The following is a 26,469-nucleotide window of genomic DNA, read 5'->3' on the forward strand; positions in this document are numbered from 1 at the left end:
AAGAAAGTGAGAGAGTGTAGGTATGTGGATGTGCCGGTCTGTTTGATAATTCTTATAGTATTACTTCCAAAAGAAAGGTGAACTCCTTGGAGCACCTATATTTCCTTCGCACCCAGAAAGGGTTCTTGAAGTACATTTCTGCAATGGGTCTAAGTACTGCTATTTCAAAAAGGTGCATGCCATTTCCCAGAGCTGATGATCTTGTGGAGGAAATGTATGATGCCACATTCTTGTGAATATTTGGGGAGTATGAACAACTTGTCAGGAAAGTAAATAGGTTGGTAGCACTCCTCCAGCAATCATCATTATCCATCCCCCAATCCCTTACCATCTAGCTATTCATGGTTATATTCTCCCCTTTCTGCTTCCATAAGTCATTGTGTACAAAGTCTCACATTAAGGCTTTCTGAAAGGGCTGGATACACCACTGACTGCTGTATATGTCTGTGGGACCGTCCTGGAGAAACATGGATCTCTGACAAGATGATTCTGCTTTGAGAAATGCTGTAAGATTGAGCATAGTTGACCATGCGAACTGGTTATTATTGCATGCTTGTCACTCTCTATCACGAAACTCCACAAGTGGGCTACACCATGAAATGTGGTTGAAAGTTTACCTGGGCGAGGGTAGTCAAGCAGGACACTACCGTGCCATTGGATGGAGCCACATGTAGGCTGATTAGTTGGTTGCAGTGCATGGCTCTGAGCTCCTGACAGAAGCATTGGCGAAATGGGAGCTAATTCTTCTTCCTTGATGTATGGTGGCCAGTTACCTTTGAGCACACATGTAAGTCAAGATTACATGGACAGCATGTACAGACCCAAATAATGGTGTACAATCTGCAAGTCTTTCCTACTTTCAGCAACAGAAGAAGTGTAAGCCCAAAACGGCTGTGGGCGACAAGTGTGATAAGCAAGCACCAACAATGAGGCACCAACCAAGGCAAGTTACATATTTTTAGTCTTTGGGGCATCTAGTGCTAGCTACTTCAAAGTCTATCAGCATTATTTAGTGTTTGGCATATAGCCTGCTATCACATCATGGTGACGGAAGTCATAACTTCTGCTACCATGGCAGATTACAGCCTGCAATGTTTAGAGCTCCCCACTTGTCTGGTTGTGATTTCTGTGCCTTAATAGGGGCCACCACCTCAGCTAGTAGTACAAGCAGGAGTTTGTTTTATAAAATGAAAAAACAATGGCTCAACTCCCTGGGAGTTTTTTTCTCAGTGTGTGGGGGCCATTTTCGTTTTTTCCGGGTTGGGACTATCATGCTTTTCCTGGCAGTCCACGACAGGGAAAACATTATTTCTAAATGTCTGCATTAAATAGGGGGGATAGGGTAGATGGTCATATGCCCATTAACTGACAGTTCACTCCTTGATGGGGAATCTGTCAATGGATTTCTGCCAGTGAAACATGCCAGTTTGTTTGATCAGTGGATGGACACATAATTTGGTGGGAAGGGTACTCTGCCATGTTTGTGGCACACTACCATGTCTAAATTTGAAATTACACCATATATCCCATCTTGATCAAGGCACAAGGTATATGTGTTTGTACTACCTCACATGGAATTTGTTTCCAAAGTTACAACATATGTATAAATGTTGGTGGTGGGGAACAAAGTGCTCATGTCACTCAAGAAAGTGGTGAATATTATTATTTGTCTCTGTGTTTAGCTAAAAACTGCAGTGCCCAAATCCGAGCCAAAACAAATTAGAAAACAGTGATAGTAATGGCAACTGAAAATTGACAAAACATGAACCACTGGTTGGCAAAATGAATGTGACAAATGTTGTTTGCCAATTGCTTTACAGTGAATAGCGGCCTTTTCAATGTGTCCAGTGCACAGTCTAAGGAACCAAAAATGTCTTCAATTAGTTTCTGTAAATGTTCACTGTCCATGAGGTTTGGAAAACAGATAGCACTAAAGGTTCACACTTTAGCTTGATGATAAAATCTGGGATCTCTGTCTCTGAAACAGCTCAATACCTCAAACATTTCCTAGTGTGATTACTCACTCAGGAAGAAGAGAGCCCCCACTTAACCATTTGTAACACCAAGTGAGAAACAATGCACCTCCCCGCCACCAATTCTCCAGGGAAATCTACACTCACTACAGCAACACTGAAGCATAGGAGCACTCTAATACTTAGGTGATACATGTGCACTCCTTGGAGAAGAGCTGTCTTGCCATCTTTGGTGTGGTTTCCCCTGACTTTTTGCCTCTACTGCTGTATTGTTGATGCTGTGCTGGGTTTCGTTTTTGCTGTGGTTGATGGACCCCTCCAGCAGCCCCTGATCTTGTTTCCAAAAGCTGCTTCACCCGGTGCCACTCCTGAACTCTGGTTCTGTGTGGACTACCGTAGGTTCCAAGCCGTCACCAGGACTGACACACTTCCAATCCCCAGAGTTGATAAGCTCATTTATCGCTTGGGAGCTGAAACCTTAGTACGGTTGATCCAATGTCTGGATACTGGCAGGGTTCCTTGACTGATGATGCAAAAGAGACGTCTGCGTTTTGAACGCCAGATGATACTACCAGTTCCGTGTCATGCTCTTTGGGTTGATGAATGCCCCCGCCACTTTCCAGTGATGGGTCAACCAGGTACTGTCTGGGCTGGAGGACTTTAGCGCCACCTACCTGGATGACATTGCTGTGTTCAGCTCCAGCTGGCAGGAACGCTTGCAACACCTCTGCAAAGTGTTGAAGGCTCTGCAGAAGGCAGGCCTCACCATCAAGGCCAGTAAGTGGGAGGTAGGGCAGGGGTCTCAGTTGAACTTAGGGCACCAGGTAGGAAGCGGCCAGGTGGCGCCCCTACAGCCTAAGATCAACACCGTTCTGGCCTGGGAGTCCCCCAAGACCCAGAAAGAGGTGAGAGCCTTTTTAGGTCTCACCAGGTACTACGGATGGGTTCTCAAGGAGTATGGCACAATTTTGCCCATTTACAGAGCTGACTTCAAGGAAGCACTCAAGGAAAGTGATCGGGACTGATGCCTGTCAGACCCCTCTTGATGCCCTGAAATCTGCCATGTGCACACCGCCCGTGCTCAAGGCACTCAACTTCTCTCAATAATTTGTTGTGCGGACAGATGCTTTATAGCATGGTGTGGGAGCAGTACTCTCACAGTTGAACGATAAGGACTTGGGCCAACCCGTAGCTGTTATTAGTAGGGGGCTACTTCCCAGGAAACAGAGGTGGAGTGAAATTGAGAGAGAAGCTTTTGCTGTGTTCTGGGCGCTGAAGAAGCTAAGACCCTACTTGTTTGGGACTCACTTTCGGGTTCAGACAGACCACAGGTCCCTCAGATGGTTGATGCAAATGATGGATGAGAGTCCAAAACTGCTGATTGAAGTGGTCCATCTCCCTACAGAGAATGGTATATGGTGGAACACCACCCTGGTACAGAACAAGGCAATGCTGATGGTCTGTCCCGATTCTTCCACCTTAGGGAGGAGAACTCCCAAGAGGGTGGATAGTTCTCCTCCACCTTTCAGCTGGAGGGGACATGTGTTAGACTTGGCAGCTTTAGTGTGCTTTCCCCTGAATTTTACCTCTACCTCCTGTATTTTTTATGCAATGCTGGATTTAGTTTTTGCTGGCTAAGATGTTTTGTGCACTTTGCCACTGTTGATCAGTGCCAAAGTGCAGGGGCTCCCTATGCAAATTGCTATTAAAATTGGTTCTCCCTGATTGGCATATTTGATCTACTGGTAAGTCCCAAGTAAAGTGCACTGAGTGTGCCAGGGCCTGTAAAACGGATGCGACTAGTGGGCATGCAGCACTGATTGTGCCACCCACATGAGTAGCCCTGAAAAGGTATCTCAGACCTGTCACTGCAGTGTCTGTGCGCAGTTTTAAACTGCTATGTCGACCTGGCAAGTGCACCCACTTGCCAGGCCCTAACCTTCCCTTTTCATACATGTAAGGCATCGCTATGGTAGGCCCAATGTACGCCCATGGGCAGGGTGCAGTGTCTGTGAAAGGTAGGACATGTACTGGTGTGTGACATGTCCTGGTAGGGAAATACTGCCAATTACGTTTATCACTATTAAAACGTTTTTTGCCCTATAGGATAGAATAAGAGATACTCTGTAACTTCTTACAAGAATACCTTCCCTTTGGGACAAGACAGAGAGAGAAAGTTTAGGCTCTCTAAACTCTGAATTTAATAACACATCTTTTAGTAAAGACGGTTTTTAAATTGTGTGTTTGAAAATGCCACTTTTAGAAAGTAGGCATTTTATTGTTTAACCATTCTGGGTTCCTCTGCCTGTTTGTGGATTAATTGTCTGGTTTTGGAGTCACAAGGGCTGGGGATGTGCATCCACTGTAGACAGCCACGGGGGGATGAGGTGTGCCTGGCCCTCCCTGGATGACTCAGAGCTGAGCTAAATAGACCTTGGCTGAATTTAGAGTAGTGGGAAGAAATTTCTTTGCACCCGAATAGGGCCTATCTCCTTTGCACAATGCTGTCTCCACCCCCTGTGGTCATACTGCACCAGTGAGGACAGAACTGGTTTGGATTGGGTGTGAGACCCTTGCACAAAGAGAACAAAGACAAAATAGGGTATAAGTAGTGGACCTTATACCCCAGAGTTTTAGATTACTTCTGGACTCAAGAGGAACCTTTGCCAAGGAGAGGAGCTGAAGAGCTGTGAGGAGGAGCACTGCCCCGTTGCTGTGTGCTTTGTGGGGTTGGCCTGCAGTTGCTGGTTCTGCCAAGGAAAGGACAAAGACTGGAACTTTGCTGTGAACCTGCTTGAAGAAGGATCTCCAAGGGCCTGTGTGTGATGGCCTCCTGTTGTGAAGTCTCAGGGGCACAATAACTTCACCCCCAGCTCCCCTGAACTCTGCTTCTGAGAGTTCTGACCTGCCAGGAGGTGCACATTCCCGTTCGGGCCTCTGGAGGTTGTTCCTGCTGTTGGGAGCTGGAAGAAACCTGAAGAACTGAGAAAAATTATGCATTGCTCTTCTTGCGGCTGTTTTTCCCAACGCAGCACTGCCGTGCGAGAAGAATGTCCACGCAGCACCATGCCACTACAGAGATTACGCAGCACCTTTCACCGCTGGAAGAACTGGCGCATTGTGGGATCACGGCTGGAGAAACCGAAGCAGCACTGCTTGCTGCCGCCACAGAAAGGATTTCCACGCATCGCACCTGTGCGGCAAATTTTCCTAACGCATCACCTGCAGACCAGAACCATCTTGGAGTCGACGCATCACATCTCCCTACAGTTTGGATTCAATGCATCACTTCTCCTGCGTGCAGCAGAACTGTCACATTGCCTCCTCAAGGACTCAGGTACTGACGCATCTCTTAGTTTCTCGATGCTTCCCTTCTTTGTGGGTGTTTGGCCTCATGAATTTCGATGCATTAACAGGCACTTTGTGTAAAATCACGCATCTATAGTGTTCTATGGAGCAAGTTGCTTGAATCCTTTTAAAATCATATTCTTATTACATATATGTTGGATTTTTGATGTTTTGGTCTTGTTGAATTTAGATAAAGATACTTTATTTTCCTAAACTGGTGTGGTGTCCATTTGTAGTGTTATCACTGTATTACTGTGTTCTGAGTACAAATACCTTACACATTGCCTTTGTGATACGCCTGTCTGGTCATGCCACACTACCCAAGGGGTGAGCAGGGGTTATCAAAGTGTGTATCCCCCTTACCCTGACTAGAAGCAAGAGTCCCTATATGGACAAAGGTACCTACCTCTGCCAACTAGAGACCCTCATTTCAAACAGTGTTGCAAAGATGATTCTGTAACATGCTGTCTAAAAATTTCAACCATGCAAAATTGCTCAACAGGTTATTTATATGCTGCAAATATATGAATGTCACGTGCAAGGCATATTTTTGATTGCCTGTGGATTTAAAATTCATCTTTCATTCAATTCAGTATGTATTGTGTACAGTACACATGATTTAGCATAACTTAACAAGTCAATCTTCCCCACACTCTTGGAGGTCAGTTTGAGGGTAAAGCCTGCCAATCTGCCCCTGTGGTGGGGGAAGGGTCAAAAAGAGTTTTGAGATCTTATGGAATGGGGGTATAGGCCAATGCCTGGGCAGGTCAGCCCCCACACCATTTTTTTTTTATATTTGCACATACCTGGTTGCTAATGAACATGTTGCACCTCCCTCCCCAGTGCCACAGCCACCAACACCATATCAGAAGTTACTGACCTTAGCGGAAATCATAACTTGTGTGAGAACACCATGGGTTTGGGTGGAAATCTATCCAAAAAAAGAATAAAGCCATCCTCTGGGGGGTATCGAGCTGATTAGCAACCTACTTGTAATAAACCCATGGAAGCATAAACAACAACCATTGCCAATATGTCTGCAAGCTGGTGTGATTTGAAGTGTATGTCAAAAATAAAAAGAAGAAACAGACAAACAAATATATCCTTGCAATAACATTTGTAACCTGAAAAAATATAACCATCACATATAAATGTAACAGAACAGTTTGGGAACTTCGAAGCAGACTGTTGGAAAAGGTATTAAGGTATTCCTTTTGTTTAATGCGCACCACAGGAACATACGATTCTTATTGTTGCAAAGGAAATATACTATTAGAAGTGAATTATCAGAACTGAAAACATAATTTAAATACACAAACATGAACTGAAAGAAAATGCAATGAAAAAGTCAATTATTAGCCTACCAGTGCTGATGCTGAGGTGCACATGAGATTGGAGTGGGCTGACCCATTGCCTCAAGTCTCTGTGCTGAACTGGACTCAACGAAAGGTGCATTAGAGTTGAGGAGACCACTGGATGAAGGGGCTGACCCAAAGAGGCACTAAGGTTGTATATAAGTATGTATTGTTGTTTATGCTTTGTTTATTACACGAAGCTGACGTGGCAGATAAATTTGGCCCTTAGCCTGGCCTAAAAATATTTTTTCAATAAGTAGTTTTACAACTTCTTGCTTTTTAAAGCTTGAGGCTTCAACACAAAGCAAGAAAGCGCCCCCCGTAAAAAAAACTACAGATATAAAACCAAATAGGTGTATGCCCTCTGCATAATTATTTTTGACAGCTTTTTTCAATTTAGCTGTTTTGGGCTTTGGTGCCACCGTCTATTGGTAGCTGTATTCCGCACACACTCACATTTCCACTGTCATCAATGATTCAGTTTGAGAATGTTATGCTGTAATAATTCTTGCAAGAAGTCTACATGTGGAAGGGCTCTAAAGCATTCCTTAGCCAGAATGAATGAATGGCGATTTCACGCTTGGCACTCTCTTCCGTTCCTCCTTTCAGAAGTCATGAAAAGAGTGCTTCTTTCAAGTCCCTTTAACACTTTAGCACCCTTTTTGCATGTTAAAAAATAAAGCTTTTCCTGTCAAAAAATGAAACTGCCATTCCGGTCGTGACTTCACCATTGCGGAACAATTTTAAAGTAAATCAAATTATTTCAACAATGGGTCCTTTTTTGACACAATGTGCTCTGCATTCTAAGGGACAGCAGTGTTCCACTTCCTGGCAAACTGAAAAAGACGAACAGAAGTAAGTGAGTTTCAGATTTCCTGGATTTAGAGCCCCAGGGATATTTGACAATGCACCACTTAGGACTGTGCTATGAATGAGCGCTATCTGAAACGCGACCTAGATAGGAAGACTTCTCTAACAGGTGGATCCTGCTTGCGTCATCTGTGATTAGCCTTCTTTGTACCCAAGAATGCAGACACTGACGAAATGAGTACACAGTGGTAGTCATGGAGATTACTTTAAATGGAGAATAGTTGGAATCTGACTACAAGGCCTAGGTCTCTATGCTGGGAGCAGCTGCCAGACTGCACACCCTAACAGACCTCTCCTAAATTTGAGAACATTTTCAGGAAGTCCTACCCCTTCTTACCAGATTACTTCTGTCAAAGGACTGGTTCAAGGAAATATTTTTGACTGGCGCTAATACATGAGCAACTGAAGCTGTGCTTGGTTCAAACTCCTTTCTCCACTGTATTATGAAAGATGATTTGTCGAGATGGTAATGTGTTACCCAAATGTTAGCGCAATTTTGTTGTGCTGCATTTTGTAGTGGTGGTGTTTTTTTCCCGCAATATTGCATTGTGTTATTATTGTGTTGCAGTCTGTTTTCACTTTTTATTTGTATTGTGGCCTGTTGTGTTTTTGTTGTGTTGTTAGATTGCTTTGTGAAGATATTGTGTTGTGCACCATTGTTCAGAGATGTCAGCAAAGGGTGCAGATTTCCAATCAAAAGCACCAACTTTCTTTAAAGGTGCAGTGATAAATAATCATTTACCAATGCTCGTGCTCTTCCACAATTTAAGACACCAGTCAGCCCAAAACTGACAGAGACTAGTCTTAAATTGGTCACTTTGTAATACAGCCCAAACACTCCTTTGTAAGGCAGGCTGTGTTTTGCACGTTCCTCAACTAAAAAGCCATCATTGTCAAAAAATCATTCATAACTGAATAAGAGTGTGCAAAGTAATGCGATTTTTTGTCACTTTAGTTAAGGTATATGGATATATTTATAACAACAGACATCACTTTGACACAACACTGCTGGAAATCCTGGCTTGCGACAATTTATGTTGCTTATGTCACCACACACTCCATCAACAAACTTTATTCAAATTTATGAATAAAAACATAAAAGTCATACAGACATCAGTAAAGCTCTTCCAGGTTACAAATTCACAAACATAATATGTCCAGGTTGACCTATGCACAAGATAAAAATACAGAAATTACAATACAAAAATTAATCGCAGCTTGACCTGAGTCTGACAGTGACCCATACAAAATTGAGCGTGTGCAAGACAGTGTCCTCACCCTCCTAAAACCCGCTCTTTTGAGAATGGGAATAATAAATAGGCTTCTGGGAACAGCATAAAAACTACAAAACATTAATAAGTGCATCATGTCCTGAGGAGACTCACTGTCACAGCCACAGGGCATGAGGCACTGACCTCTGTGGGAGCCGCGTGGGTGTGCCAAAAATAGTGGAAGAGGTAGAACCGAAACTGCGTCAATAAAAAGCGATCATGGATGCTTATAAGCCCTAAAAAATATGGTTCGGTGGTTGGAACAGTTTTTAACACAATGTACTTACGCACGCTGGGCTACCACAGCTCTGTTCCCTCTCTTTCACTGCGGCTCTTTCTTGAAAAACACTCTTTGGCCCAAGCAAGGTCCCTCTTACATGTGAGCTCAGGGTTAGCAAATAGTTCCGCTCTGCCTAACCTGGAAAGGCCTTCTCTTATGTACTGAAGCCAAAGGATGCGGGAGACATGATCAAGGGAAAGGCAATCCTGTAGGAAGTCTTTGCTAAGTATATTTTCTTGCTTAGCCCGGAACTTAAGCCACAAAGCCAGGGGACAGAAAGTCAGTTCATCTGAGAGGAAAGGCATCCTCACTTCTTCATGCACAATATAGGACGGGGTGCTTTGTGGGACAGAAAGGGCCCGGCGCAGGAAAGAGTTTTCAGTGCTTTGCAGGGCCATACCCCAATGTGGCCCCATATCTCACTCCCGTAACTGACCTTCGATATGCATTTGGCTTGATAGATATTCAAGAGGGCCCCTATTGGTTTCCCTCCTACTCTACTGGCGAAAATAAAAACAGCTTCAGAAGCTTTCACTAGGTCCCCTTTCTTCCGGGTAAGCAAGGGACAACAATTCAAGGAGTCATCAAACACTACTCCCAAATAGGAGAAAACATTGGTCTTGGGTATTCACAAGAGTCCGAGTTTAAAAGTAGACTGCTTAGCCTTACCAGGTCCCACCTGCATGATGAACGACTTGGAATGATTAACCAACAGGTCCAGGTCCTCCATAAAGAGGGCAAAAGAATCCAGGAAAAGTTGTAGACCCCTTGCTGTCCTCGCCAAGAGGACTGATTCGCTTGCGTATAAGAGAACCGGCAGGCTACGCTACCCTACCTGGGCACAATCGGCTTTTGTGACTAAAAGTGCCTTCTCTAGAGAATTGATATATACGTTAAAAAGAAAGGGTGCTAATATGCACCCCTCTCTTAATATTAAACTGACGGGACACTTTCAGGTACTTTGAATAACGGACAACCACCGTTGATTCTCGGTGAAGATCCCTCAGAAACAAAATAATGTTACTGTCAATGCCAATGGAGGACATAAACTACCACAACTTGGACCTGTTGACACAGTCGAACACTGAGGACAGGTCCATGAAGGCTAGGTATATGGGGCTAGAACGAGCCATCGTGTACTTGTTCAGAACCATGGACAGATTTATAACATTGTTCCACGGTGGAACGACCTGGGCGAAAGCCATATTGAATCCCGGCTTGTTTACGTCAGCCCAGGCTACAAGTCTGTCCAGTACCATGCGACCCACCACCTTCACCACAGAGCGCAGAAGAGAAATGGGCCTAAAGCAGAGGGTGCTGTCCCAATCCCCCTTTTTGAATACCGGGACTATAATCGATAAGGCCCAAGAATCTGGGCGGCCAACCTGGACTGTAGCATTAATAATGGCTGTGAGGATGGGCACCCAGGTTTCTACATGGGCGATGTAGAGATCAGGCGGGATCCTGTCTGCTACGGGGGCCTTGTTTTTAGACAGTCCCTGAATACCAGCTCTCACCTCTTGTGTGGTGAAAACAAGTACCGCTTTGCCTTCCACCCTTTCCTGCCCCTCAATTGGCAGAGTGTCCAACTGAAAAATACCCTCAAATTGATGTACCCATTCATCCTCTGTAATATGGGCATCCTGTAAATTAACATTATCTCCAGTTAGAAATGGTCTATTAATAATGCCCCAGACCTTTGAGCTGTTACGCAGTGTGCTTGCCGCCACTAAATCAATCCAGGCCTCCTCCTTCAGGGCGGACTTGTGAGTTGCTAGAGCAGCATTGTATGCTCTTCGTAGGCCTTTGACAACCACCCAATCTCGGGGATTAACACCCAGGGCCTGTCTCAGGTTCCTGGAAGCCTGGGAGCATGCCACATCAAACCATCATGGACCTAGTTGCTTACGGCCCCCACCCGGAACCCGTAAAACTTCCCTATGACATTATACATTTTTTCGAATGCACCCATGATGTCCGAGGCACATGTCAATATTTAGCATTTACAAAGATGTTCTGCATACAATATTTATTTGTTGAAAAATGTAGTATTCAGAAAAGTGCAACAAAAGAAAACATACAGAGAAAAGCTCTGCAGAAATTTGCCATTGTGCACATAAATGTTCCTTGAAAACATAAGAATAATATTTACAACTGAATTCCTATATAATTTCGCTGTATGTTGATGGGAAACAAAGCAAGCCCATGCATGTGTTCATATGGCACACTGAAGCAAAACAGTCCTTATACAATGACACTGTTAAACCAAACTAACCCATTTCATACAATAAAACAAACTACAACAATTTTCAGAGCAGAATGGCACTTTTGTCCTGATTAATTAACAAAAGGTGTAACTTACTGTGGGGAAATGTATCAGTATGTTATGGGGAGAGTCAATTTCTTAACATAGATAGCTGAGCGCCCATACTGCCTAAACCAAAGTTTCCTCAAAGGCACAAAAGGTTCAATAAGAGTAACCATAGCTCACACTGGGAAGTCCAGTATAAGCAGAAAGGTAATCCTACTAAGTGTAACAAAGCAATGAAACATCAAGATAGCTAAAACAATAAATGACATTATGGTAAACAAAATAAGAGTAATTTAATGAGAAAAATCTAAAAAACATAAAGGAGAGAACATGCAATTCATAAGTTAAGCAAGAAAGGAATCCCCCCTCCACCACCACACAAAAAAGACCACATGTCTTCTGGATATCTAGACTCCTCAAGTGGCTGACAAGCAGTGGAACTGAGGTTGATGGAATGGTCCAGTTAAGATATCCAAACCCTGCCTTAAGTACCCTGTGCACCATCCAGGTTTTGGTCATTGTGCCTTCTTGGACATAAGCACTGGAATGCTCTTCCACTGACGATTTGATCCAGCTCTACACTACAGAAATGTTAAACAATTCTAAAAATTTACTTCCTGATATGTTAATGCTACTGATGTAAACCTTTTATCGAAGAGTAACCCAACAGTCTAAATTTATCAGTGATGCATATACATCTCTTAGGAGGAGTTCTTTGTCAACTGCCCTGGTTTATTGAATATGCTTTGTGCTGTACTGTATTCATATGCCTGCATGTCCTTGCTGTTCTTGGTTTCAAACACCAGATATGTAACTCAAGGTTTTGAAAATATACCCTGTAAACAAAATGGCTAGACAGAATGGTTGGACATGATGGTGTTTGATACTGTTTTTTAATAAATGCCAGACCTTGTGAAAGCGCTCTGCAATGAGGTAACATCATTGGTCGTTTCCTGTGGTTCAGACCTTGCATCCATCAACTTTGAGAAACATGTTGGTGGCTTACCTATTTGATGTCCAGTTTGCAGTTTGCCTTGTTGGGCCTGCTATCAGCAGATCTTCCAGGTTCTGCATAAGTTGAGAGATTAATTCCTAAAAGAAAAAGAATGGAAGAGAAAGTTAGTTATCTATCAAACATTTTATAGACCAAGACACCCAAGAAATTTGTAAGTGCACAACTAACACATCCTAAGAAGGAATTAGATTACCATAACATAATGGAAGAACAATTGTTTTCAAAACAAATGCTTTAAAAAATTAATCTTGATTATTGAAATGGGGTTTCTGGTTGGCAGAGGTATGCACCCTGTCCAAGCAGGAATCACCACTCTAGTCAGGGTAAGCTAAATACACACTAAAAGATAACATGTTCTCACCCTCTGGTAGCTTGGCACAGAGCATTCAGGCTTATCTAAAGAGGCAATGTATAAAGTATTTGTGCAACACACACACACACACACACACACACACAGTAACACAATGAAAACACCACAAAAATACTTCACACAGTTTTAGAACATTTTTATGAGTACATCAAGACCAAAATAACAAAAGTCCCATATGCAAAACCTGAGTTATGATTTTTAAAGAATAACTCAAAATATAGTGCTTAGAGTCATAAATCACCAACCGGGGACATATGATTGTGCTAGATCAGGGTAAATCCAAAGTTCAGACCGACCGTGATGGAAGGTAGGCCGATTATAGGACTCAAGCAGGTCTTGCTGAAAAAGTACCTTGAATGGAGGAAGCATTGGCGTTGAAGACTCGATGAAAGGAGCAGAAGAAGCTTGTCGCCGTCTGTCGATACCCCCACACCCGGCCCCACCAGTCTAACCTGCATGTACCGCAGCTGGTCCCAAGTAAACTTTCCCTAGTGGTGTGGGGACTTTAGGAATGACAAGGAGGTAGGTGTCAATCCTTTAACCCCTTGCATGCTTCTGACGGAACTACTCCGTCATGAGCCACGGGCGCCGTGTGCTCATGATGGAGTGGTTCCGTCATGCTGTGGCCGTTGGCGGCCGCTACGCCCACGCGGCACAGGGGTTAAGAAATTAGGACTTATTTGCAGTACTTCTAAGGAAGCAGGAGGGAGAGAAATCCATTGCCCATTTGGAAAAAGAGTGAACCTGTGAAGGTGGTTTCGGCATCTCAAAGGGACAGAAATTTTCCCTGTACAAGCAGTTGTAGAGGGATCTGTCTTCCTGATGGATCTATGGCTGCAGTCTCTCTAGAGTACCAAGATGACTGGAAGCATTTGGCTATAGCAGTCAGAAATGTAGCTGACTGTACCCCTTCCCTGCCACCCTCTTTGAGGCAGAACAGTGCTAAATACTGCTTTTCATAATTGGTGTAAGAGTGGGCACTGGTGGCCAGGTGGCCAGTTTGGTAATACATATTGGTTTACAACTGGCTTCTAAAATGTCATGCTCCTATGAATGTTTTTGGCATTTTTTCCAAGATTCATATCTCCTGATCCCCTTATGTAAATAGGGTTTCTTGGTTATTTACATGTTAAATTTGTCTTGTTTTTATGACAGTTGTTTGGGATGTTTAATATTGTTTGGGTGACTTAGATGTAGTTTTGGTACTGTTAGCAAACATGTCTCTGGGGAAAAAGATGCTGCTTTGTGGCATTGCTACCAGGAGTTAAGTCCAGTGTTTTTTTCATTGAAACTATGTTTTACCTACATATGCAATGTATTCTACTTTGGTGGGAGCTTTCTCCCAACTAATAATCCATAATCTAACATGCTTGAACCTAAAGGAGACAAGAATAACAGAACAGCAGGCAAGCAGAGAATACAATTTATTTGAGCAGAGGAAATGGGAAAAGATTTGAAGGAACTGGCAGCGCTACAGAGGGATGTAGAAAGTAGGGGGTGGAGCAAATCTGTTGCCCCTCTATGTGGATTATTCATTTACTACCTGAAAATGCTAAACGTAAATCAAGGCAAGTCAGAAGATGTGTTCACATTGTATTCTGTATTATTGTTGTTCGAATACACTGCAATAAAAATAATTTAAAAAAGAATAACAGAACAAGGCTGGTATTGGCAACTATTCTTGTAGAGGACTGAGAACAGTGCTATATATCTGCCCCTGTATCACAGACTCTAAGAGGCTATTCTGATGAGGAGGGAAGCAGGTCTCCTGCCAACCCATTGGCAGAAGACTGAACTGCTCCAGGAAAGCCAAAAAAGCTGATATGCACCCACTGATTGGAATGAAGGGACACACAGGTCCAAGAAACAGAGTGTATTGCAGTATGTTGAAGATAGATAGCAGGCCCATTTGGAGCAGGACTTTTGACTGTTGTCTTTCAGAGAGGGGTGTCTACTTCTCCATGAAATCCATGGTCTGTGCCCCCTAGAAGAGTACCCAAAGAGCTGTGGATCATTGGAACACCAAGATTAAAGAACACAACTTTTTTTCTACAAGGTCTGAAAGGTTAGATGCTTGTCTTTACAGGTGGTGCCTGAAACTGGGACATTTGCAGACACTAGAGTTACACTGTTTCAATGGACAAAAAGCATTTCCTTACAAAAATGAACTGAAAAACCTTTCTCCTGAGGGGATTCTATTTTGTTTCAGTATTAAATTGAATTAAATGATACCCACAAATGGCTGTCTTTGGAAAAGTACAAGCAAGACACTGTTTTATTGAACATCCTATGCCAGAAATAGCTTCAAATGCAACAAGCATCCAAATCAATTATTTTTATTCCTCCTTCTCTACACATTATATTGGCTTCTTTTTTTCCATTTTAAAATTAAATTATATTTGTTACTAAATTGATTACCAGGCATGCCTTTACAGCGCAGGCTTAACAATACATATGTCTTTACAAGGCATGTCTTAAACTTTACACCGGAAATGTAAGTATTTCGCAGGTAAGTATAAAGCCTTGATATCAGCGTATCCTGAGAACTGTTATCACAGAGGCAGCTGCACCAGATCATCAGACGGTAAAACCAATAAGTGAGGCTTACGCCTTCAATTGGGAAACCCGTTTCCCTCCCCCAGAGTGATTTATAAACAGTCCTTCATTCATTGCACTACTCCCTTTATGCCATAGCTAGACTGCAACCTTCAGCACATAGAGAGCCACCCCTGAGGGTCATCTTGCATTAGCAAAGTAAACCTCCAGACACAATATATGATAAACGTATCATTGTTAAACAAAAGAACAATCTCAATAAGATTATCACAAAGATATATAAAAATGTATATATACATTGTATGTTTTAGAGAAGGGAGCAATAAATATCACCATATATTTATATTAATCAGTCAGTCCTCTTAGAAATTGGAGCCAAATGTTATAAAAATGTGCGTTTGCGAGTGACACTTCTAAATGTGCTTATTTTAAATAAAGTGTGACACAGCTTATGTTTCGCTGGCATATATAATGCGTCCCGTATTATAAACTTTACTGGTGCATACTTTAAGTCGGTATTTCAAACATTCGTATTGTCTAGTTTCTGGATATAGATAACACATGTCACATTCCCTGATAAAGTGCACACTGTTTTTGACGATAGTGATGTAACAAATTGTATAAAAGCAATGATGAAACATATGGGATCATGTTGGTGTATATATCACAATAAAGCAATATATACGTTATCGCAGCAATGTCAATCCATCTAAAGTGTGCACAATACATATAATAGCAGCAATGTAGATCTATCTAAACTGTCATGTGCAAGCCATAAGTGCTAACGTTGTACAAGAGTTAACTGGTATCACATGTTCTAATTAAGAATACTGTATCAATTATATGTGTTGCTCTATACAAGTAAATAACGGACACTAGCAGCAATAATAATAACTATAAAGTGTCAATGTGCATATAAACTGCATATTTACACTTTGCCACTGGATTCAAGTTAGCCTGGCTGATGAGGGCTGTTAGCCCGAAGCCGGTCCCAGGATGCTTGTTTCCAGTCCAGACATGGCTTGGCAGTTCAGGCTGGACTGTTCCCATGAGGCACAGGGTCAAGACTGATTTGCATTTAGCTGTGTCTGAACTGGTGTGGTGAAGTGAGCTAAAGAACGATGATGGATTCAACCCAGATCTGTGACTGGGGGTGAGTGTCTGAAAAGTTTCAGCACTCAGTCCAGCATCTCCTTGTGTTTGCTTAATTACAAATAGATATTCCATACTTAGGGGCCGATTACGATCTCGTTAGGAAAGTCCTCCGAATGACTCGGCTCCAGAGAGCTTTCTGAACTAATCGGGCTCCGGGAGTCCGACCGAGCAATAACGATGTGTCCGTATAGTGACGGACTCGGTTGGGTTGGACTCCCATTGAACTCAATGGGAGCCTGTGTACCGAACGCGTACATAGGCTCTCATTGCAAAAAGGGGTGGGTGGGGAAAACAGTACAGCCTGGTGCCTTCCACATTGTGCATGCACAGAAAGGGGGGACCCATGGGAACCCCCCTGCAGCAGATTCAGAGGGCCCATGGTGAAGGGGGGCCTGCTAAACCGAGTCAGTACTGCAGTCAAGATCAGGCATCATACTCACTTGTTCGAAGCTGTCCACATTATGCTGCATGATTAGGCTCCGTACAAGTCGGACTGACTGATTCGGGTTCGGAACCAATTCAGTCAGCGCGGATGGCTTCCTCCAATCATACTTTGTTATTCAGAAAGGGGAACGATTCGTTTGGAAACATATGCTCCGATTCGGACTTGCTCTTTCCGAATACCTTCTGGAGGCCTTCCTAACAAGATTGGAATCGGCCCCTTAGAGGTAAAGTGCTAATGTTGTCCTAATATCGTGCCTGGGTAAACCAAAGCCATTTACTTTGATATAGACCCCTTGGTGTTTCTTGAGGACGTTTGCAGTGACTTGATGTCCTACATGAGAAATATTAGTAAGTTCTCCTAATCGAACCCTAATTAATTGCCAATCTGTGGAACTGCAATGTCAAATTTCTGCTACCATTGCAGTCTCTGATGCACTTAGTTACGTATTTCACAACAATTACTACACAGTTTGAGGTTATATCAAATGTGGGTGTCACAATAAGACAGAAAAGTTCTATTGGACTTATCTGGCTACAAAAACAGCTGCTGTCCAATGTTCACAAGCACACTCATAGAATGCTGGGTCAAACAGAGATTACCCATAATCGCAAATCATAACAGGAGTTACCACAGATAACGATATTGTAAACTATGATGTAAAGAGCGTATGGCATCAAGTGATTCAACACCATCGGATGATAAGGCCTGAGGGTGCATAAAGTGTCAGTGCTGTGCAATAAGAGAACTTATCTGTTCCCAGTGTGCATGTGTGTAGATAGTGAGAAAGGATAAATATAAATAAAATATATATATATTAACATGTCATGTGATCAAGGCCCGAGTGGGGGCTGAAACGCGTCATGTCGGACAGGCTCGATTTAATTCTAATAAACTAATTTTGATTGGCACTGATCCTTGGGTCCGTTCCTCGTCTTTTCTACAGAGACAGCAACTTAGACGACTTTACCTTCATATATAAATATATATATATGCAAAAATATATGTATATGTATATATATACACTCATATACGTCTATATATTTAGATGTATATATATGTGTGTGTGTGTATATATGAAATACTCTTCCCACCCACATACCTCTAACCACCCTAAAAATACCCTTGACACCCAAATACCCTTACCCATCCTAAACCCTAGAAATACGCTTGCCACCCACATACCTCACCTACCCTAAATCATAAAAATACCCTTGCCACCCAACCACAATTACCCACCCTACACCTTAAAAATACCCTTACCCCCAAAAACCCCTACCCACCCCAAACACTAAAAATTCCCTTGCAATCCAAATACACCTTCCCACTCAAACCACGATAGATGGGCACGGACTCCGGTATATATATGTGCGTCTGTGGAGAGAGAAAGAGAGAGAGAGCAACACACACACACATATATATATATAGATTCACTGAAAGAAACATAGGTTTTAGGGAAAGTTATAATTAGTTGGACAATTTACTCATGCAGAACCATAGAAATTCCCCCGTTATAGTTAGTTCAGCTAACTATAATTCGCACCCCCGCAATGCACTGCTGCTGATGTCACATATTACATCACTCATGACATGGTCAGTGACATCACTGATGACATCACTGATGACATCTCAAATGACATCACTGATGACATCATCCAGTGACTGTGTGTTTCTGTAAAGTTTAAATATGTTTAATATATATAGGAAAAGGCGTATCAAAGAATGAGTGGGTGTATAAGTGTCTGAATGGATGATTTTGTAGGTGTGTGACTGACTACATTCAGTATCTTACTGAATGCATGGATTAGTGACTAAACTGTGTGAATGTCTGTATCCGTCTGTCTGTTGGTGTGTTAGCGGCTGCATGGGTTTGTGAATAGCTACATGAGTGTCTATATGGGTTATTAATTGGTTGTCTGAGTATCAGTATGGGTGCCTGGTTGTTTGTGTGGGTGGGGTGTGTGTGACTCTGTGCATAGATGTGTGAGTGGGTGATTCACTGGGTGCATGGTTTCAAGAGTGCATCTGTGATGGACTGTATGGGTGGGTGAGTGTGTGTATGGGTGTGTTAGTGAGTGAATGTATATCTCAGTGGTACATGTGTGGGTAACTACATATGTGAAAGGCAGTATATATGTGTGTTAGAGTATATAAATGGCTATAAGTGAGAGTGTGTGATTGTGAGAGTGGCTGTATGGATGAGTGTGTGCTTGTATCAATGATTGTATAAGAGCGTAAGAATGTGCTAGTATTTCTATGAGTAAGTGAGCTGGTAAGTGTATAACTGTATAGGTGAGTAAATGGGAGTGTGATTAATTATTTGCATGACTGACTAGGTGTGCGAGTACCTCTATGGATGAGTAATGATGTGTGAGTGTCTATATAGGTGTATGAGTAGCCCTGTACTGAGTGACTGTAAGTATGAGTGACTGTACGGGTGAGTGAGTGGATATGTGTGTAGACCTAAGAATCAGTGAGTGGGTATATAGTTATTGGAGTTAGAGTGTCTATGGTTTTGAGAATGGCAGTCTGTAATTTAGAGTGGGTGTATCAAAAGTTATATTAGGGTGTGAGGAGAGGCATCAAATTATCACATGGATGATGTCATCAGTGATGTAGTCAGTGATGTCAGTTGAGATGTCATGAGTGATGTCATGAGTGATGTCACTGACCATGTCATGAGTGATGTAATATGTGACGTCATCAGCAGTGCATTGCGGGGGCACGAGTTATAGTTAGCTGAACTAACTATAACGGGGGAATTTCTATGGTTTTGTACGAGTGAAATGTCCAACTAACTATAACTATCCCTAAAACCTATGGTTTTTTCAGTGAATTTCTAAGGTTTTTTTAATGCTAATTTCTAACTATAACGTGCCTGAAACCTATGGTTTTTTCAGTAAATTTCAAAGGTTTTTTAAATGCTAATTTCTAACTATAACATGCCTGAAACCTATGGTTTTTTAAATGCATTTCAAAGGTTTTTTAAATGCTAGTTTCTAACTATGCCTACAGAGGTAGGACATGTGAAGAAAGAAGAAAAAACGCACAGAAATAAGCAAAAGAAATGCAGAAAGAAGCAACAGAAGTCCACAAAGATGAAGAAAAGTAAAGGAAGAAGCAAAATATGTGCAGAAAGTACCAACAGAGGAGCAGAAAGAGGCCTTGTTGCAAAATCATCCTGTGCCTACAACTTTTTCAGACGGGTTCTGGTGGTAACTGACTCTGACTAACCAGGCCTAGAGCCAGTGCTATGCTAAAAGACACTTAGAATACAGTGAAAACACCTACATACACTAGGGAACACTATGCGTTGGGGTACCCCTGTGATTAGCATGACCGCCTCTGTAAGGCCCTAGTACATAATGGGGCAGGGGGATTAAAACTATCTCTAAGTCAGAGCTGCAGAAATATGCTACTTTACTTTAACTAGTAGTCGCATTTGCAGTGTGGTGGAGAAAGGGTGCTGGGTGTCCAACCAATGCTCAGGAATTCCGCTGCGTAGGAATAACAGGAGGTACCAGGAGGGATTATCGGCCCCCAAACTCCCTCAGGACTAAATTGGACTTCATCCCTCATCCCGTAGTCTGCCACGAGGCACATTTGCAGACTGGTAGAGAAAGGGGGCCATGGCCTCCGAAGACGTCTTAGCAATCCCACAGTGTGGGACTTACTAGAGATAACAAAAGGGGTAGTTGGCCCTCAAGGACATCCTTGGGGGCCAACTTCCCAAACTATTACCTCCAGTCAGTCCCACACAGCAGCACTGGTCAGTACTCGTACCAGGCCACGCCCACTTTGCCCACCACTCTACAAACACGCTCCCTGGCACGCTCTTGGATGGGGATTGAAGTCCCCTTCACTGCTGGGGGTCCTTTAGGGGCCAACTAGCCTACCTTTTACCTCCAGTAAGCCCGACGCGGTGGGATTGGTGAGAGGTAGACAATGGCCATGCCCCTTTCTCCACCACTCTGCAAACGTGCCCCCCTTGAATCCTGAGGGTCTTTGGGGTCCAACTGGCCCACCAGGTACCTCCAGTAAGCGCCACAGAGCTGCGTTGCAGAGAGGTGTAAAAAGGGGCATGGCCTGGACCACCTCTCTGCAATGCAGCCCTGTGGCGCTTACTGGAGGTACCTGGTGGGCTAGTTGGCCCCCAGGGACCCTCAGGATTGAAGAGGAATTAACTCCCCAACTTTAAACGTGCCACAGGGCATGTTTGCACACATATCACCGCAGGCCCCGCCCCCTCCGTTCACCACTCTGCAAACATGCCCTGTGGCGTGTTTTAAGTTGGGGGATAAAGTCCCCTTCAATCTTGAGGGTCCCTGGGGTCCAACTAGCCCACCAGATACCTCCAGTAAGTGCCACAGAGCTGCGTTGCAGAGAGGTGTAAAAAGGGGTGTGGCCTCTGAACACCTCTCTGAAACGCAGCTCCCTGGCGCATACTGGAGGTACCTTGTGGTCTAGTTGGCCCCCAGAGACCCTCAGTATTCAAGGGGAATTAGTTCCCCATCTTACAACGAGCGTTTGCAGACTGCTACAGGGCGAGGGCAGGGCCTCCGGCGCAATATCGGCTTTTTTTTAACTTTTGATTTTCAGAAGGGGGCTGTGTGGCCCCCTTATTTTCCCTTTTTTCTGGCCCTGGCGACCCCATCCCCAGGGCCTGACCCCTATTTTTACTTTTCTAAAGAAAAAATGGGATGGGGGTCCGCGTGGCCACCCTCCCTGAGGCCGATTTGTATCCCGGGGACCCCATCCCCTGTGGCCTCTGTTAGCCCTGGGGACCCCATCCCCGGGGCTCTGCCTCGTTTAAAAAAATATATATATTGGGGAGGGGGGCCATGTGGCCCCCCTCCCAGGCCACTCCAGGCCCCGGGGACCCCATCCCCCGGGGCCTGACCTTTCCGTTGGGGACCGTGGGGGGTCCCCAATTCACCCACCATCCCGCTGGCTCCCCACCTCCTGCAGGAGCTGGCATTGCTTTTCCACACAGCGAGCTGCTGACATGCAGCTTCCCGTGTGGAAAAGCAATCTGGTTTGGTTTTTGGAAGAGAAAGCAGGTTCCCTGCTCTCTCTTCCAAAATCCTAACCAGAGTTTGCAATGACCGGGCGGGAGCCGCGAGGCTCTCATCCTGTCGTAGCAAACAGCAGTGTCCAGGAGGTGGGCACCACAGGACTCTGCAGGAGCCGGCCCTGGGGGTGGGGGTCCCCAGGGCCATCACGGGCTCCAGGAGGGGGGCCACGTGGCCCCCCTCCAATCAAATGCACAGCCCCAGGGAAGTGGTGGTCCCCGGGTCCCGGGGGTCCGTAACAGACCCCCGCATTTGCATTTTAGTGAGGTGGCGATCCCTGGGGCGTGTGGGGGGGCTCGAGCCCCCCACACAGCTTGAGTTTTTTTTAAAAAACAAGCCCCGGAGGTGGCGGTCCCCTGGGCTGTGGGGGGCCGTGTGCCCCCTGCAAATATTTAATAAAAGCCCCAGGGGTAGTGGTCCCCGGGGCTTGGGGGGCCTTGGAGGCCCCCACACATTAAAAAAACAAGCTCCAACGGGTGGCGGTCCCCAAGGCTACGGGGGGCCCTCTGCCCCCACGAATACTTGATAAAAGCCCCAGGGGTGGCGGTCCCCGGGGCTTGGGGGGTCCTTTGAAGCCCCCCACACATTTAAAAAGAAGCTCCGGGGGTGGGGGTCCCCGGGGCTGCACATCACTTCAACAAACCCTGGCATATATTTTTACCAAATGCCCCTGGGACCTGGCCCACCCAGGGGCCTCAATTAAATGAAGCGCGGGCCTTCATTTTTTTATAGATGTTGGTGGTATTCGTGGACCCAAGGTGAATTTCGCCAATTTGTTTTAAAAAAAAAAGTTTTTTTGGGCCTTGGGGGTCCTTGTGGGACCCCCTGAGCAGGCCTAGGGGGTCAGGGTGTTTCTACCCTGCCCCCTTTTCTTGTTTGTCACGTTTCTTTTTCTCGTTTCTTGTGACTCGGTTCTACCGAGTCACAAGATGGCTGCCAACACTTCCTGGTTTGGAGTGTTGACAGCCAATTACAATGAAGCTCGTGGTCGGGAGGGTCCGCGGATCCACAGCGGCCATAGATATCCAAACTTTTATTTTTTGATCTTCTCAGCAACCACTGAACGGATTTACACCATTTAACAAAAAGAGTTCTTTCTCAAACAAGGGCTACATTTTTGCCAAATTTAGTGTAATTCCGTTCAGCAGTTCGGGCTGTAGCCGTGTCTAAAGTTTCCTATGGAAAATAACATGGAGAAAACACGTTTTGGGACCTCCCTTTCTTCTCGGCCTCTGCTTACCGAATCACTCCGAAACTTTCAGGATAGGAGCTGACCGGAGCACCCCACGAGTTTAGAAAATTTCGCAAAGATTTGTCATCCGGCGCCAAAGTTATTGGGAAAACAAAAAACACTTTTCCTATGGAAACTAGGTCCTAACTATAACTACCTATATATATATATATATATATATATATATATATATATATATATATATATATATATATATATATATATATATATATATATTCACTGAAAAAACCATAGGTTTCAGGGGTGTTATAGTTAGCTGGACATTTCCCCTCATACAAAACCCTAGAAATTCCCCTGTTATAGTTAGTTCAGCTAACTATAACTCGCGCCCCCACAATGCACTGCTGATGATGTCACATATTACATCACTCATGACATGGTCAGTGACATCACTGATGACATCACTGATGACATCATCCAGTGAATGTGTGTTTTTCTTAAAAGTTTAAATATGTTTTATATATTTATAGTGAAAGGCCTATGGAAGAATGAGTGGGTGTATAAGTGTGTGAATAGGTGATTTTCCAGGTGCGTAACTGACTCTATAAGTGAGTCATTAAATGTATCTTACTACAGACTAGTGACTAAACTGTGTGAATGTCTGTATGTGTCTGTGTGTTGGTGTATAAGTGGCTGCATGGTTTTGTGAATATTTATATGAGTGTCTATATGGGTGTTTGATTGGTTGTCTGAGTATCTGTACGGTGTTTGTGTGGGTAGGGTGTGTGTGACTCTGTACATAGATATGTGAGTGGGTGATTCTATGGTGCATGGTTTTAAGAGTGCAACTGTGATGGACTGTATGGTTGGGTGAGTGTATGTAAGGGTGTGTTAGTGATTGAATGTATATCTCAGTTGTACATGTGTCAGTAACTACATATGTGAAACGCAGTGTATATGTGTGTAAGAGTATATAACTATCTAGATGTGAGAGTGTGTGATTTTGGGAGTGGCTGTATGTGCCATAGTGCAAGGATATCTGTCTCATGTGCTGTTTGTTTTTTCTGCAGGAAGACACAGAATCTGTTAGTATTTTTATGAGTAAGTGAACTTGAGTGTGTTTAACTGTATAGGTGAGTAAATTGGACTGTGATTAATTATTTGCATGACTGACTAGATGTGTCAGTACCTCAGTGGATGATTGGCGGTGTGTGATTGTCTATATAGGTGTATAAATGCACAGAGTGACTGTAAGTATGAGTGACTGTAGAGGTGAGTGAGTGGACATGTATGTAGACCTAAAAGTCAATGAGTGGGTGAGTAGTTATTGGTATTGGAGTATCTATGGTTGTCAAAATGGCTGTCTGAAATTTTCAGTCGGTGTATCAAAGGTTATATTAGGGTGTGAGAAGATGCACTAATTTATCACATGGATGACGTCATCAGTGATGTCATTTGAGATGTCATCAGTGATGTCATCAGTGATGTCACTGACCATGTCATGAGTGATGTAATATGTGATGTCATCAGCGAACTAACTATAACAGGGGAATTTCAAGGGTTTTGTACGAGGGAAATGTCCAGCTAACTATAACACCCCTGAAACCTTTGTTTTTTTCAGAGAATTTCTAAGGTTTTTTAAATGTCAATTCCTAACTATAACGCCCCTGAAACCTTTTGTTTTTTCAGTGAATTTCAAAGGTTTTTTAAATGCCAATTCCTAACTATAACGTCCATGAAACCTATGGTTTTTTCAGTGAATTTCAAAGGTTTTTTACATGCTATTCCTATCTATAACTTATCTCTAAAGATATCATGAAAAGCATTCTTTTTTAAAAGTAGGGTGCACATTATGTTATGTTATGTTATTTTCATTTATACAGCGCACAGCTACTCGGAAGTGTCCCGGCGCTATAGACCGCTGGGGAACCCGTCCTGGCTATCCCTGTGAGATGGTCCCTTTCTGGGTATCTCCAAGGTGAAACCAGGCATCCCCGGCATCTGTGGGGGGCCGTTGTAGAGATGAGGCAAGCTTAATGCCCAGAGTTGCCGAGTGTGTTCCTGGTTAGAGTAGGTACCGAGGCGAGAATTATCAAGTCCGTTTTGACCCTGGTCCACGACCCTGCCGCGTCAGGAATTGAACCCTGGTCCCTGGCCGATTCTCTGCTTACGGATCTGCCACCTCTAACCAGTGAGCCACACCTCTCCACATTAGTTTTGTGGAAAAGCATCTTTGTGATTGGTTAAGAAAAAGCAGTTTCAACGTGGAGTACATATCATAGGATAACATTTGCTCAGCTCAACCACACCTGCTACTTGCATTTGGAAGGCACTGTTCGAACTTAAAACAATCGTCAACTTTTAACCTGCACATGTCGTTAAATGTTCAAGAAAATGTTACAAAAAAATATCGTAAAGTTTTACAAAATGTATGAACTTTTAACCTGCATGTATTGTAGAATGTTCTAGAAAGTGTGTTGATAGAATACGTTGCACTTCTGACTTCTATGTGTTGTTGAATATTAAAAAAAACGGTTCATATGGAAAATTAAAAAGAAACCAATAGAGAAGTTTTGAAACCTAAAAGAATCAAGGAACTATTCTAATTTATTCTTTACATGTATTTATGTGTGCAGCAACAAAATTATAGACACAACAGCACTAGGAAGAGGAAGAAGCAGGGAGTGGGGGGAGGGGGGAGATGGGCAGAATGGCACACATGCACAATTAAGTACAACACACATATAGACTAACAATGGCCAAAATGAAACACACCAACAAGGAGCACAAGTCACACAACCCGCCAACATCACACCACTGAATGAGCATAGAAGTGAAAACCACGCTGCATTCATACAGGATGTGTACAAAGGCCAGTCGTTGGTGTTGTGGGATGTCTGCGACTGTGGTCATCATGGATGAGATGCCCAGCATGTGGCACATGGTCGAGTTCACTGTGTGTTATGTTGCCAAACGGCTGCACCTCCCTCCCACGAGCCCCGACACTTTTGTACGGTGCGCTGTTGTATCTCGTGCAGTCGTACGGCACACCATTGTAATGCCTATTTGCGCATGTCCTGCTACATTCCAACTACAACATCACAGTGCCGTTTGGAGGTGGTGCATGCCAGTTTACAACATCGACTGCTGTGACTCTTGTAGCAGGCCACACCAGAACACAGAGACACACTTACCGCACTTCCTGTACACGGACATGTCCGAGACACCCCGTTCCCCTTGCCGGATAGGCACACCCCTG

At 43.7% G+C, this 26,469-nt stretch overlaps 1 protein-coding gene across 3 annotated transcripts in view; it reads right to left on the reverse strand.

The window, feature by feature from the left end:
- The window catches only part of FUT9 (fucosyltransferase 9), a 513,529-nt gene that overhangs the window by 329,378 nt on the left and 157,682 nt on the right, over positions 1-26,469 (reverse strand). For all 3 annotated transcript variants that reach the window (XM_085611140.1, XM_085611138.1, XM_085611139.1), the window contains exon 2: positions 12,415-12,500. The gene's annotated coding sequence lies outside the window, so the exon portion shown is untranslated. The remainder of the gene's footprint in view (positions 1-12,414; positions 12,501-26,469) is intronic.

This window comes from Triturus cristatus, chromosome 6 (assembly GCF_964204655.1).
Source record: "Triturus cristatus chromosome 6, aTriCri1.1, whole genome shotgun sequence".
Classification (NCBI taxonomy): domain Eukaryota; kingdom Metazoa; phylum Chordata; class Amphibia; order Caudata; family Salamandridae; genus Triturus; species Triturus cristatus.